General features: G+C 30.8%; 1 protein-coding gene across 8 annotated transcripts in view; it reads left to right on the forward strand.

The window, feature by feature from the left end:
• LOC412865 (collagen alpha-2(IX) chain) overlaps positions 1–17,348 on the forward strand; it is a 328,107-nt gene that overhangs the window by 4,164 nt on the left and 306,595 nt on the right. The window lies entirely within an intron of this gene.

Raw genomic sequence — 17,348 nt, forward strand, 5'->3', positions numbered from 1 at the left:
GAATTAAATCAGTCATACTTCGAATAACTGTATATTTAATTATAGACCAAAATGTGTGATATTATAATAAATTCATGTTCAAAATTGTTTAACTTTAAGAAAGAGATATCGGGGTACATATTAGTAAATTGAATGGAATGAATACAATTCGAAATGTTTGAGAATGTTTGGAACAAATTTATATTTATATAAAAATAATCGAATAAATATGAGGAAAATTTTAAATATTTGAGCACGAAAGAGTAAAATTTTCATTAAAAATATTTGTATCGATTCGATCACGATGAATCATTTAATCCTATGCTAATTAAAATATATAGTACATATAAATCAAAACATAAAATATGATTTCATGATATTTACAAAAGAAATACAACTGATTGTACTTTAGTTATTTACTTTAAATTAAAAAAAATTATTTTTATCGAAGAAATCGGAAATAAATATTCACTTTTTCTAGTCTCGCGTAAAGAATGATACCAGAAATACTGGATTATAAACTGTCGTCAATAATCTAATTTAAAAAAAATTAATCATTAATCAAAAGAAAAAAAAAACCTCACGCCAACTCGCCACAACCTCCCTTCAAAGTACTCACTCACCTTCATCCTTCAAACTTCTTCCTCTGAAAACCTCTTCTCGCCAACTTTCTCATTAAAAACTCCCCAAAAAGAAGCTGTAAGAAGCAATGCAACGTATCGAACCTTCTACTCGAAACCTCTACCCAGAAACCACAAAGAACACTATCATACATCAACCATCGTACAAGCTAAGCAGCCAGATTTACATTACACGATGTCACAAGGCGTATCGCGTATACCTCGCCAATAAAAAGTACCGAAAAATAAGAGGAAGAAAAAAAAATAAATAAATAAAGTAACGCATTAAAGCTTGGTGCATTACGCGATGCCGTATTAATCCTGTCTGTACAAGAGGTCCAGAGGCGTTCGCACTTGCCATGTTTTTCGGTTCACCGACATAATTCACCATCCTTGCTCTTTTTGGAATTCCCCGGTTGGCCACACTACTGGCAGAGCGAATGTAACCGAGAAAGAGACGAGGAAAATGAGAGATAAAAATGGGGTTGAATGTAGGTGAGAAAGAAGGGAAGAGGAGAAAAATGAGAAGAAACGAAGACGGTAGAATAGAAGTGAATATAAGATAAAAACGGGCAACGTTGAAAAATAGAAAAATAGAAATAAAAATGAAAAGGAAGTATAAGAGTGAGTGAATAGAAATGAAAGATGACACGCGATACGGATAATTTTTAATAAAAATAATATATCGTAAATATTTATTACTTTAAATGAATTTAAATAGAAACGATAATTAAACATGGGATTGATTAGATTAACATTCTTTTTACAACAAAATTGCATAATTCTTACATACATTACATTCCACGTCATAAATAACAAGTAGGAAAGAGACCGAGACAGGAATAAGATCAAATGTAACCGGGAAACGGATAAAGTGGAAAAACGAAGAAAAGATGGACACAGGAATGTAAATCTATCTCTAAAAGCGCGACATAAAGGAACGAAGACGGGAATACGAATCGAGGAAAGGAGAGATAGATATACATGCACCTGTTAAAAGTGTAAATCATATTCCATATTATAAATTATAAATAGCAGCGCGAATAAGATCGAGTGTTGAATAACCGAGGAACGAAATCGAGAGAAGTAGAAGAAATATAAAAGAAAAGTATGAAAAGGGAACCGAAGAAGTCGAAAAGAGGCGAAGAGGAAGGAGAGATGACGAGGAGATGAGGAGGAAAACGGAAAAGGAGAGTTATTACGGATGCAAGTGGGAAAGGTGGAAGCGGCGAGGTTTGGGCTCGAGAAGGGATGAGGGTGTAGTAACACACGTGGCACGTGACGGCCGCGTGTTAATCCGCGCGGAGTGTATTTACGAGCACGCTCGCATTCGGCGCACGTGTGCACGCGGCAGCTTTAACGGGTAGCTCGTAAGCGCGAATACCGTGTTGCGCGTTGTTCTACATGGAGTCATAGATAAAATCTACGAACGATGTCGCTCTCTGCCTCCTTGCAAACGGCTGGCTGATCCATTTTCAGCCCCCGCGGAGGATTCTTCCCGCCCCCGCGAATCCGCCTCGTTTGTTCCCGCCCGAGCTTAACCGCTTCGATGGAAAACGATCGTTTTTTCCCCCCTCCGGGTGTAGATTACCGCCAATTTGTGTCCCAACGATAAAGGATTAGCTTGATCGTTACGATTCTCGTGGATGGAGAGGATCGGAAGGTTTGTTGATTGCTGTAGAAATGGTTCGATTTTTTTTTTTTTTTTATACACGTATTAATTTTGTTGATTTTTTAAGGGGAGGGAGGAGGTTGGTGGATGGTTTTGAGTCGTAAGTAATGCGTAGATTATGCAGGTTATTATATGGGGTAAAATATTTTAGGATTTGATAATAGCGCGTTATGTTGAGAGAGGGTGTTTGTTAGATGTAAAATTTTCTTGATTTATGACGTTGTTTTGGAGAAATTTTATCCTTGCAGAGGAATGTAGCCAGAAATGTGGTTTATTGTTTGAAACGTGTCTGACGTGGAAAGTTATAAAACGTTTCTTGAAATGAAGGTGTAGGTATGTAGCATGTTAAATGGTGTTATGCGACGCTCATTAATAATTTTGTTAATTTGTAATATAAGCCAGCAGGTGAAAATTAAATGGTTGAAAGTATCGAAAGGGAAATATTAGAAATATTGTAAAACTATAGATTATACTAAGACAAAGAATTCCGTAATATTTTTTTTTCTTTGTTTTTCTTTTTTCAAATTATGTAGATTTTGTCGCTACAAGGGAAATTGAAAGAAATTATTACACAGAAAAAGAAGAAGTTTTGGCAACTTATTTGAAATAAGTACAATATTTCATATAGTTCTAATTAAATCTCGCATTCCTCGCATTTCTCCTCCCGAAAACAAGATATCGTCTTACGTCTTATTTAAAAAAAGAAAATGATCATTCAAATCCAATTACCAAAGAATAAATCGGCAAGATTACAATCCCCCACTCTGAGAATTCAATGAAATCTCGAAAAAAACTCGCTCGTACTTGTTAAGTCAGTAATTTCGTTCCACGAACTCGAAAAAAAAGCGTTCGTTTCCCCCCTGTATCCGCGCGAGCAATTACAGTTCGAAAAGAACGGTTCTCTCGGTGCAATTCACTGTAAAATTGATAGAGAGAACGACGCTGCTGCTGGTAAAGGTTTCTGAAAGGGAAAGAATAATTTATTTCCATACGACGAGTCGACGCGCGAGCAACTTTTGTAGCCCTTTCTCCTCCAACCCGCTCGAAGCTTCGCCGTTCTATCGTCCATCCCTCTTGTAATGTAAGATTTCCGGAAAATTGGAAACACCGAATTATTCATGCCTATCTATTTTATACACAGTCAATGGGGCAGAGGGCTTCGAGGAGAGGTTGAATCGGTTCGATGAACGTTGTCGATACACTATACACATCCAGTCCCGTTGTTTCTACGCGAGATTAAATTCGAAAATGAAAACAGACAATTTTCATCGAGTTTCGCCGATGCGCCGGGCGAAAATTAGATCTAACGGGTGAATGCGATAACGGCTTTGTTTGCCGGTTAACAACGTTATTCCAAACAGCAATGCGTTTCTCCTCGTCCTCTGGAACAATGTTTCCCCATTACACCCCTGATTTTTACGGGATTTTTTATACCTGCCCGCCATTCCGTTCAATGTTTTGATTCCTCGGGATAGTCGAAATCTTGTGTTCGGATGGATGAAACGAGATAAATATTTCGCGACATGTTGATAGAAGTTTATAATTCGTATTTATTTCCCGGGTGGAAATGTTATTGTGATTAATTAGATTTGTATATTTGGCTGGCCAATTGCGCGAATTTTACGTACGTACGTCTGTTTTTCGGAAAATTTAAATTTTTACGTGTTTAATTTAAATTTGTTTTAATTGTATTTTTGTTTATAGTGTGTTTTTGAATTTTTAAACTGTTTTCCTTCAAGAAACTAAGTGGATGTGTAGATTGATATCATGAATTTTTAAATGCCAATTTTGTAAAGATTATGTTCATATTTTTGAAATTGTAGTAGGTTTAAAAAATAAATAGAATAATTTTGTAGTCTCTTTTTTTTCTTAAAAAAGTATCTTGGCGTATGTTTTTAATAGGAATTTTAACTGAAGATTGGCAGCATTGTTTCTTAAGCGACTCGATAAATATTTTACACGCTATAGAATTCCAGACAATTTTTTCGAACAAGTATTTATCGGCGATAAATTGAAGAATGTATCTTAAATGGTGTTTCAATTTTCTTTAATACAATCATTTAGTTGCAAATTGTAGAACATTTTTCTGTTAATTAAATATTAAAACTACAAAAATCATATTAGATAAGGAAAAGAGAATTACATATACATTATAAAAAAAAACATAAATCATATTTATTGATATCTAAATCAATTAACATCGATAAATAAATCATCATGGAATTCTACATTATAATTCTACATTTACCACACACTATTACAATCATTACCTTTTACCTTATGTTTCCACAATATCTCATTAGCATGAAAATCATTCCCTAGATACACTTAACTATTCCACGGAGCGTACAATTAAACGCACTGTGACGCAATGGAAATTGCGAAATGCAGAAATATCATCGAACTTTGCCTCTGTTGAAATGTACATTCGATTTTATACTTATTCAAACTCACTGTTCGTAGTAATGGATCTGTGATACTTTTCAAGTATCGATTCTTGATAGCAAAGAAACATCGCAAGCCATACCATTTATTAAAAAATTTATTAAGAAGGAATTTTATTGAATTAAATGGAACTGGTTACTTTTTTCTTAAATTTTAATTTATTCGTATACGAGATACGAATAAAAAGATTCTAATATATTTATCGGTTAATAAGTTTGAATAATTAGATTGCTAGCGTGCATCGATTTCAAATTATTAATCTTTTGATATGTACATCATAAATCTTCAAAGAATTATTAAATGAGGGAATTGTTTGAAAAATACTGATATCGTATCCATCGCTAACTATATTCATTCTTTAGCTATTCACGCATATTTCATACCGTTCATTCCTCTTCTCGAAGATCACGCCTCTTAAAATGCTTTTCCTCGCCTTTATTCGATTTGATTCGCGGCTAAGACCAACGAGAATTACTGTTAGACGTAATAAGTTTTCCAAGACGGAATCAGAAACGAGAAAGCGGTGAATAAACGTCGTTCAAAAATGGCGAATAAACGTGACGTGAGGGATCGTTGAATAAGAAACGTCTTCTTCGATTTGACAAACGAAATTTTATCTTCGGTAGAATTTTACGATTCGGTACAATTGCATGAATAATGAATTCGAGAGGCGTGGCTATGGTGAATAAAATTAATCGAGGAATTAAAGAATGCACGATGAAAGAGATTTAAAAATTCTGCAAGGTATAATAAGAATGAGATATTTAAAAATTGTTGATTAATTAGTTTGACGATTCAATGCTGATCTTGCTATTTATAGCAAGATTTTTCGTGAAACGTGTAGTAATTATATTGAACGTAATATTTTTAAAAATAATTGTGGAAATAAGTAAAGAATATATATTTCGTGTATATTATTATTTTAATTCATAATTCATTAGAGAATATCGTAATTTCGTATCTAATAATAAGATTAAAAATATCTTTGGAAACTTTACATCTCTGTTATTATAAATATCGTAAAATTGTAGCGTATCGAAAATTGGATGATAGCAAATCTATAACAGTTGCAATCAAGCCGCGAAAAATATTCATTGACTTTTTTCGAGAAGAATTTCCATTCATGCCCGAGTAAGTAGCAATCAAGCAAATTTATACTATCGTGCTGTTCCTCAAAAAAATATTTTCCTCTATAAATCCAATAAAAATCATTCACATATATACAGATTAAATATAAACAATGAATAGATTATAAAAATTAATTAGACTTTTCTTTCACGTGTTTGATTTAATATAAAAGAATCTTGGAACAACTAATTGATTGTCGAAAAAGCAGAGTCCGCAAATGGATGTTCACGCATGGGTGTATTATATTAAGCAATTTCGATGCTTGAATCTCATAGGAGATATACATATACATTGTATCGATATCGTAAATTGTGGAAAATAGCCGACTATATCCATATTCGCGTTGAATTGCCATTTTCCATACGTCCCAATCGTTTTCATTCTCGTTTTAACTATATTTTTTCCCGCGAATATATTATTTCGAAGGTGTACGAAAGTTAACTCTCCAATTTATGGCTTTTCAGACGCACGCCTCAAAATAGTGCAGATTTGAACCGTGGCACTTCACATTCGGTGTTAATAACACTCGACTCTGTTGCGATATGAATTGCATTTTCGACGAATTCGCGAAGATTTATCATCGCTTCAAAGGCTGATTGCGCTTTGTCTAAACGGCTTTCGATGTAGAATAATAATTTAGAACTGCTTTGTAAAATTATTCGTAATGAGATAAAGAATACAAAGTAATTTATTTTTCGTCCACTTGCATTATCTTTTATGATATTAGATTTTATGAATAGAAATTTATGAATAGTCAATAGTTTCGTATAATATTTTTAAATGATAGTTGATTGTTCGATTTTATTAATTTTTTTGAATATTGAAGATATAAAAAGTAATACAATTTTTGAGAGAATAACTTTTTGATCATCGAAATTTTATTATTTTATTTAATTGTTGACGAAATGTTAAAATTTATTTTTTTTATCTATTGTAATATATATTTTTTAATAGTCCAATGTTCTATTAATCAACAAGGAAGAAAAATTAATAAAAATATAATAATGACTAATTAAATGAAACTAGAAATAGATCAATGATTTGTGGAAAAATTTATTCTTTCGAAAAATAGTCTTTTGAGCTTTTTGAATTGAGCATTCTTCTAGAGAAAGCAATATCTGATAGGAACATAAATAACACTTGAAAGGTTCGTTCGATTTTTGTATATATATTCATGGGAGTAACAAATAGGTACATTTTTTCATAAAACTTGGTATATCTACGCCATCAATTAATAAAGATGGATATCTTTCCAATATTTATCGAAAGGATGCATTTGCCTACCCGAATTTCCAATTATTCTACTCTGAAAATTTCTCTGTAGTTTTCATCTTAAATTCAACTTCTAGCATCTTATCGAAATTAAAAATTTTATTCCAATTAAAATTAAATCTTGGCCATTTTGTATCTTTGCCTCGATTCAAATCGATATTAGATCGAGATATATCATAAATTTTTCTTTTATTGTAGATAGAAAAAAGATAATTGTAAAACAATATTTAACTTTATCCAGTGTTTTATGAATTTAAATCAAATCTCGTTCAAGCTGTAATTGCTTAATTGAATCGAGCAAAAGCTTATGTTAACGATCAGTTTTAAAGGAAAGTTTATATTGAAGTACTGATGAAACTTCTAATCCATAGGATTTCGGATGAAGAAATTGTTTTAGAGTTCAATTTACGATTTCACTTTCAATTAGAATCTTAGAATCATTTCTTGCTGTAGATTAAACTGAATAATTTCTATATTATTATTAACGATGTTTAAACAATTATTCATGAAATTAAATTAATTATTTAAGAATTTGTATAAAAATATAACAATCAAAATTAAAATCAATAATTTTTTATTTATTTTTATTGTGATATTATCGTATTGTGATATCATATATAATATAATATTATAGTTTTGATTTTATTAGAAGTTCAATGTAGGTAAAAGGTTATTAAGATTTCACGTGTAAAACTTTTATCATCGTATAAAAAGAAAATTCTTTCTCAATGTCTACAAACCTTGGACATGAAAGTTTTGACCTAGTTTCTATTAATCAGCTTCCGGTGCATCTTCCGAATGGCATTTAATAGCAATAACTTTTTTAATCAAAGAATCATCCTGTTTCTAGAAATGTCTATAATTTTTAACAACAAATCAAGTATTTCTCGTTGTCTATCGATTCTTAACTACATCACACTCATCATTTTTTAATAATTTCAAAATAACGAAACGTTGCCTCATCCTCTCGAATAATCCGCTTATGTCTTTCTTTGAACTCAATCACGGCTCTTATTAATCCATTTTCCATCTTTCGCAACCTGTTATAAATTGTCGATGATACAAAGTGAGATAAAAGTAACTCATAGTAACCAGGTTTTGCGAAACCAGTTCGCGTGCCGTGATAAATTAACTTCAAAGCGTGCAATCGTGGAAAACGATGATAGTTTGTGATGAAATAACGTACAACCGTGTCGGTATGGCCACAAGTGAAACTGTTAACATGGCATTTATTTCAAAATTCGTGTGAGGCGATGGCCCATTAACGCCAAGTTTATCTTTTTTCATTTCACGGAGTTTTTATTCATCGATTGTGATCGATGTTTACGAATCGAAAAGTGTTAATTTATCAGGGAGCGAAAGATTAGTATAAAATTTTTAATCCGTAATTCTTTTATGTTAAGCGAACGAATATTTTCGAAAATTCTATTTTTATTCGCGTATGATATTTTTTGGCTTGTAAAACAATAATGTAACAGTCTAATCAATATGGAATTTGATTAAAACTTCGTTAAAATGGAAATGACTGTGACAAGGGATGGGTGTATCGTTCAATATACTGTGAGAGGATGGATGGAAGAAGATGATTTTTGAAATTTTTCTTTCTTGTTTTTTTAAATTGATATATCGCGAGAAAAATCTTAAATTATTGATTTAATTGTGTAATTAAAGGAAAAAATAAAAATATAATTCAAAATAAAAATATGAAAATAAAGAAATAAAATAAGAGTTAATTATTTCTATTCTATGTTGAAATAATAGTATATAGGAATTTATTATATTTTTTGATATATTTTAATATCATATTGAGTAGACTTAGAAATATAAATAATTAAATTTTACATCATACATCTTATTAAATGCAAATAATAGTTTTATGCTTTTTACGATATTTACTTTTTAATTATTCGTAATTAATTTTCATAATTATTTGTTTTTGATATAGGAAATCTTATTCTTATAAATTTTGAAAGGCTCCAAGATGTGTTCAAAGGTAGTAATAATTGTTAGAAGATTAAATTACTTTACTATATTAGAATTTTTCTTTACTTCCTTATTAAGTAAAACAAGAGGTTAAGGCTAATTTTCTTCTACAAAATGGTAATAAAAATGCATACATTTCTAATAGAAAAATATAGCTTCATAAGATTCTTATTAAAATTCATTACAGGCAAAATTTCTTGTTCTTGAAATTAATATTTACATATTCTATTTCGAAAATTTTGAAAATAATATTATTTGGTATATTATAAAATCTTACATTTATTAATTAATAATATAATTGTTAAACAAAATTTCTTTCACACATGAAAATATATTTGATTCAAATTTTAAATAAAAGTTCATTTCGCATTATAACTATTTTTATCCTCCAAGGAGAAAATTAAAGAATTTTTTTAAAAAATTGTTGAATCTCTCCTCATCAGTTATTTCCTCGCGTATTTATTTTTTTTACTTTCCAAATTCCACAAAACCATGTAATTTTCATCGAAAGAACTTCTCAATAATTTTACATTAAATACTGGATCACTAAATTAAACGAGAACTATTTTAATTTACAAAAACTCGAGACCTCCTTTTCATATTAAAAAAAAAAAAAAAAAAAAAATCCTTAAAACTCGTAAATCCCCTTTTCATCCTTTTAAAAGTCACAAAAATTTCTGAAACCCGTTCGAATTAAAAAATAGAGAAAAGAAAATATCCATGTATTCACGGAAATAATCTTGGCTCACATTTTTCAACGTTCCATCGAGACAAAGAGAGATATTACGACCGCGTAATTTCTCACACATCCTGAACAGAATTTCCTGGAGCACGAGCCAAGGCTAATCTTAGGGTGTAATAATGTAGCAAGTAGGAAGGTTGTCAGACACGGACCCATTGCAAAGAAAGAGAAAAGGTAGCATTCTCTGGCCGAAATAGTTGGCAGTTTTCCCTCGTTCGGTTGGGGAACATGTCGGGCCAAGTTGAAGCAACAAGCTTCGATCGATGAGCCTTGTCGATGTTCCTCCCTCTTACCTTCTTATCTGTGGATTACATCGTACGCCCGTGGACAGTGTTAATGAATGGAGGTGCATGAAAGGACACGCGCGTGGAAAGCAATGGCAATTAAAATTGTCTGGGTGTACGATGATATGCGTTGAGAGATTCAGTGCGCATTTGAATTTTGGGGATGCTAAATTTTAGTTTTCCGCGAATAGAACGATGATGGAGTAACGAGAAATTTTGAATAGATTTTAGATTTTAATGGAATTTTAAGCTTCTATTATTTTCGTCGAAGTTTTATATTAATCGTGTAATAAAATTATTAAAACTTACAGTTTAAATTTTATTATAATGTCATTATTTTATACTGATAAAAGTTAATAAGACATTATAACAAAAATATGTAAAATCTACGATTGCAATCTCTCTTGGCACTTTTAATTTATCTTATATTAATTCTCTCTATGATTACTTCCTTCGACAAATTGATACAACGTTATAAAAGAATTTTTACATATCTATCCTATTCCTTTGCTAATAGAAACATAACAAGTTCTCGTAGAACATTGTGTAAACGGTTATTGCTGAAAACTAGTCCGGGAAAGTTACTTTAACAAGTTAAGTAGATAATAGTTGCTCTATTTGAACCGAACAATTTAACATTGCCAATTCAAATTTCATCACGTATTTATATTTTCTATCAATTATGGAAAATTAAGTTATTTTGTAGTTTAATTTCGTAGTAATATTTAACATTTTCTATTACTAACGAAGTTTCAATGATTTTAAAAAAATATTGATCAAGTCTCGATAATAATTTGCAGCTGCACAACTTTTTTGATTACTTAATATCTTGTAACATAATAAAATATATCAAATATATCAATATATATCATTGTACTTGAGATTTTTAATCAATCATTCGTTTGATATTATACTTATGACAAAATATTCGGTATTGAGTTTTCAAAATTCCAGCATCGTTGTCTAAAAATTCTCTTCTCGCCTTCTTGTTGTCCATTCCCGTCTTAGACACAATAGCCTCGCCATCAGACGGCCATAACTATTTCGTAAACGTCGCAAATAAATTTTCCTTTTATTTAACGACCATAAGGTGACGCAAAACACGTTCCTTTCGAGACATCATCGCTACGTATTTTTACGTGAACGCGATTTCGTGATTTATATCGCATTAAGCGACAGAGTCCAACATTCTTTACGACCCATGCTTTGCCCCACACGCTCTCTTTGACCCTTTCATCCGTCAATACGGATCGTTTCTTTCATGGATCTTTACGAGCTCCACGTCCAATGCGAACGTCAGTGATCGTCTCGACCGCCGCGTATCGCCAGAGGCACGTGGCTCTAAACGTCGGTTTATAGATAGCGACGTGGCTTAAGGGACCGGTGGACATCGTTGAGCCGCGGCCATCGTTGAATTATCGTCTCTTGCGAGACCGAGATTAAAGTTCCGTTTCCTAACGCTGAATCCAACGAAATTGCGATCTTTCTCGACCGCGATACGTCTCGAATACGGTTCGTTTCACGGTGAAAGAGAATTTTTAGATTTGGGTCATCGAATGGGAGCTGGGTGAATCGATGGGATGGGACGTAGTTTTGTCGCGATAATTTTTTCGATAAGAATTGGTTATTATCGTAATAGATGGTGGATATGTATACTTTCTTTTTGACGGAGGGGTTAATTGATATTTTAGGTAATTGTAAGATGTAGAAATATAATATAATGGAATAGATAGAATAGGTAGAATAGATAGAATAGAAATATAGGTATTTTATTGGGTCGAATAAAATTAAATACTTATTCTTTTCTATTTCAATTAAAGCAATTTAAATTTTTGATCTTTAATTTTTAAACCTATTTGGTAGTTTATAGACTTTTAATTTAAAAATCTATTTCGTCATGAAAATATTTTTAGGTAGATGAATTTTGAGATATATAGGTTCATATTGATAAAATATAAATAGGAATATAATAGAAAATACAAGGATTTTATCTGACTAGAATAATTTATTCTTTTCTTTTTTTTTTAAATTTAAAGTAATTTAAATTTCTATAAATTAAAACTTCAACTTATTCACTATTAATTCGAGTTTTTGAAAGCATTTAACTATTTTAACGTTCTGTTCTATTAATACTTCTAATGTTAGATAACATTCATGATAATTCTACAAGATAATATAATCGTGAGAACACAATTATACGGAATTGAGGACAAAAATATTTGCAAGGAAGTAACAATATCAAATCATTTTCGATGGCAAGGATAATAAATTTCATCGTAAGAACACACACGCCTGAAATATCGCTGAAAATTTCAAAAAAAATTCCACGATTTTTATAATCCACATCCAAGAGAACGTTCTTCCATTTTTAACACTCTAATATTTCATACATTCCAGTCAAAGATTCCAAGAAGGATCGTAAAGCCTGTATCGGAAGCGAATTCAGTCGGCCATGTTGGTAGCCAAAAATAACGATGTTTTAATTAAGCATACAAGTCGCTTCTTCGATTTCTCCGTTGGAATGATATTCACAGGTGGTCCGAGACTCTTCCTTTCGGGTGTTTAGGGACTAAAATAAATCTCTGCTTCTTTATTTTCCGCTGTTCGTCACCTAATCACGGCTTCTCGAGATTCCGCGAGCCACGTGTGTACGTGTGATCGATCGCAAAAACTCGATGAAATACAAACCAACGTCTGTTCCCTTCCGCGTGCAAGCGATGATATACGGCGCTGTTAATTAAAGCGGCGGGGGAAATTCGACAGAGTACAAGGCGAAGTTAATGGGAGGGACGTCGGAAAAAAAAAAAAAAAAGAAAAATTACGGCAACTAATGGAACGATATTATCATGGTATCTCTGTTGCCTTCCGAATCGAATAAATTTATGCGATTGTGAGTTTATAATGATCGCAGAAGGAAGAGGAAAATGGTGAATTTCGAATCGTACTTAGTTTTTTGTTTTACATATTGTAGAAAATAATGTTGATTCAATTTTCAATGAAGAATTGTCTTTTATATTTGTAAAAAAAAAAAATTGTTAAAAAATTAAAATCATATAATGTGATTAATCCACAATCTATGAAAGAACAAAATTTAGTACAATATATAAAATATAATCTTCAAAAAAGCTAATAATAAGCAATCCTATCAAGTTACAATTACGAAATTGGTTATCCATTATCTCTACTTCCGGTCAAAGAATGGATGGTACGATTCACTTTGTTTGTCGAACTCCCCCCCAGAATTTTACCGGCTCTTCAACGGTCTCTGGTGCATCGCTTCATTAACGAGCACCACTTGAGCCCCGTCGTTGCCGAGGACGACGTCGCCACTCGAGTTCCACGCTTAATTATTCCACCGCCACCCGGTACACGTGTCTCTGGATCGGGGCTTTCCTTGTTCTTTTTAATTCCGCTTTATATCGTTTCTTGGGCCACTGGGTTAATAGAGTGTCGTCATTCGTCGTCATTATAGCGGTCGATAGTGGATCCTATTTTCATTTCTCGATGTTAACCTCACCACGGGGAGAGACAGCTTTAACACCTCTGTTTGAATTAAAATAGAAATTTAAATTAGGGATATCTTTTCTTTTTTTTTAAATTGTTATTATATTTTTTAAATTTTATTAGAATTCTTTTGATATTAAATCGTTTGGAATTTTTTTTTTTAATTATTAGTGTCAATTTTTTTTGTTTCAATTGCATTATTTAATTGCTTAATGTTTCATCATATAGACTAGAATAATTTGCAAGTCGAATCGGTATAATTATTGCACAAATTAAATGTTTCTTAACAGATTCAAAGAAATGTAAGAATTGCAAATAAGGATAGAATAAAGTATAGAAACATTTTTTTTTTCTCGTAGATTATACATTATATTTAAGCTTTATAGTTTCATTATTACAAATCTTTTTGTTATAGTTCTTCTTTCCCTTTTAATGACACGCTTCCTTTGGATTGAGATTTATTTGTTTTTTCTCCAAGAAATTTCTTGTCCAATGATATCATGCACTTAAAGAGACCTTTTAAAGAGACCGGTTTGATGTAATAAAAATAAAAATGGAGTATTTAATCATTAAAGAGCGACACGTTTTAATTGGAATAATTTATGAGCTTTTAAAAATAAAATTTCTTTGTTTCTAATTGGTTTCATCACTTCACTATCTCTTTTTCTTTCTCATTTTATTTTTTTTAATTAAGCGTTTTATCTAACCATTATCAAGCCATTAGCGACAAAAATTATTCTAATTTTCTTTTATCATTCGATAAATGACACGTGTTTTACTTCCTATTGCGATAAAATTTTGAATCAATATTGATTATTCTAGTTTGAATAATATCGTTCCGTGCATACAATTATTTGTAATTTCTAATCATTTTATTATCTGTATCGGGATATAAATTAGGATTTTGAAATTATATTATGTAAGCTTTGAGAAAAGAATATCGTTAACTATTATATTATGATTAAGTACGATACTTTCATTTTTTAAAAATATGATTATTTTTCGTTACTTTCTCGATGCTAGCAATATTTCTTTTTTTTATTTTCTTTTCTTCCATTGTGAATAGCTATTGCATGAATTTAAAAGAGCCATTCTATTATCTCATTAAAGCGTTTGCTTTCAGTAAATGTTTCTAGTCATTACATTGCTTGGAAACAAAAGAAATAAAAATATCTGGAATAACAATATCTTTTGTATATATATCAGTATTACATATATTAAAATATAACTTTTTGAATATAATAGAACTTTAAATGTAATGTTTATAATTTTTATATGTTTATTAATTATCATTTCATTGTTGGATTTGAAATTAATTTAATAAAATAGAATTAAAAACAAAAAGATATAAGATTTAATTAACATTATACATAATGTATAATGATATAAAATAAACAAATTGTCTTTTAAAGTCAGTTATCATTTTTTATCATCACTTTCTTTTTAAATTCAAAAATTTATATTTTCAATCATTTCATCAGTTAATCTATTTAAATAATATTTTGTACAATAATCGTATCTTATATAATATAATATACGTATTCGTAATATTTCTGAAACACTATGATATGAAATGCAATAATTTTCTCTGCTAAAAACAATTTTTCAAATATAATTATAAAACAACAATCCCAATAAAACGAGACTATCCGTTAGAATTTCTTCACATTAGTTAGAATTCACATATCTCGATCGAATTCTGTCAGAGAGAGTATAACATCAGGGTGCAACGACCTTGGCAAACGGAAATCGAAATCCACGGGCACGGCCGTACACGTGGGGCAATCAGTCGAGGTATTACGCAAAGGCATAGTTCTCGATCGTGATTCACGATCAACGATCAACGATCGCCTTTCGCCGACAGATGCAAATGCGTGTCACACTTTTGCAATGAATTCCTCGTGTTCCAGTAACCCCGACACGTGAGAAATCGTTCGTTGTTTGACGCTTGTATATTTACCAATGTATATAAACGCCGTGTCATTTGACGGTAAAATCGTTTTTCCAGCCATTTTTATACATTCGTATCGATAACGTGGAGAAATGTATTTCTCTCAGGGTATGAACGAGTTCGTAATTTATTCAAATTTGGATTTTGTTTGAGATTGGTCGCTGCTAGAAAATTTTTCTTGAAGAAAAAGTTGTCTAACTTTGTAATATTGTTATTTTCAATTTAGAATGTAATTAAATTTTATTGGAGAACATTTAAAATACATGTTTCGATTATGATATTATGATTTTCGAGATTTTAAATATCAGGTATGTAGGAATGGAAATTTCTTTGTACATTTATTTCAAATTTTAAGAGATAAGATTAGTAATATTGTTACAATATACTAATTAAGTTATTTTATTTAGATTATTATTCTTTTTTAGTTATTTTGCAAGTTTTTTTTTTAAGAAGGAGATAATATTCTTTATATTTTTTATCTGAGATGATGCTAATTCTTGGATCAAAAACTTTTTGAAACTTTCCTTATTTCCTTCCAACTTTCTTATTCAATTTTTCATCCCTTTTTGATATACAAGATATACTTTCAAACTATATTTTCTGAATTTTTATTATGTATTTAATAAGCCATTCCGTATGCATGGAACTTATTATAATCTTTTAACCTGTTTCAAATTATATTCTCTACTCTTTCATGTAACATCAAAGTTTCAAGCTCATCCTTTAACATTCGAGTAACATACGTAACAAAATAATAATAATAATAATGATAATAATAATAATAGGCATGCACATCGTGATTTTTTCTTTTTTTTTCCTTTTCTTTTTTCTCAAAAAAATTATCAAGTCATAAAGTTAGATTTCCTTTTCACCGAGGCTACTTACGCTAAATAAGTTCGTTGTATACAGTAGCAATTTTCCTGGAGCAAATTTTCAACACCTTTTGAAGTCTTGCTTTTTCTCCAAGAGATCGCATTAACGAAACACGTTTCAGCGAACCCAATTTTCCGCCGACCTTACCATTCATGCCTCGCCCTTAAAGTCTCAAGAGATGGACCTTATTGTTTTTCTCTGTACAACGATAATGTTTCGAATCGTTTTTGCGCTAATCACGCGTCCTTCTTCCACGAGATCCCGTACCTCTTCCCCGTGAAAACGTTACAACCCCTATTTAGCTTCATTTTAATCGCTATCATTCCGGTTTTTTATCCCACGATCTGTTTTTACCAGGCCACTTAACTCGATGCTCGGCTCATTGTTGCATCTAAATAGAGTGTACCGAATAATAGGCGATTCTCGGGATGTTGGAATGATATGAAGAATATTGCAGGAAACGTTTAAATGGGTCTTTGTACATCTGGAAAATTATTCTGGATTTTAGCTTTGTTTCATTTTTTGTTGACTCTTTTGGAAAATAATAGAATTTTTGAAATTTATTTCGTTCAATCTTCGATGAAATTCTATAATATTATTCGTATGGATTTATTTAAGATGTCTTTGTTATTATTTTATTAAGATTTCCATTTCTAATCTTGAGATATGCTTGAAATTAATTGATTATTATTTATAAATTGATTTTTTAAATATATATAGTTTATATCTATGGATAGAAATAGGAAAGGATTGATCGAAGTATTATTTAATTTATAACTAAACAGTTAATAACTTTCGAATGGAATATAATATAAAATAGTATATTGGAACAAAATGACGATAATATTATGAACAAAATGTTAATATTTTTAAAAAATTCCAAATTATTCTAAAT

Source organism: Apis mellifera, linkage group LG11, assembly GCF_003254395.2.
Source record: "Apis mellifera strain DH4 linkage group LG11, Amel_HAv3.1, whole genome shotgun sequence".
Classification (NCBI taxonomy): domain Eukaryota; kingdom Metazoa; phylum Arthropoda; class Insecta; order Hymenoptera; family Apidae; genus Apis; species Apis mellifera.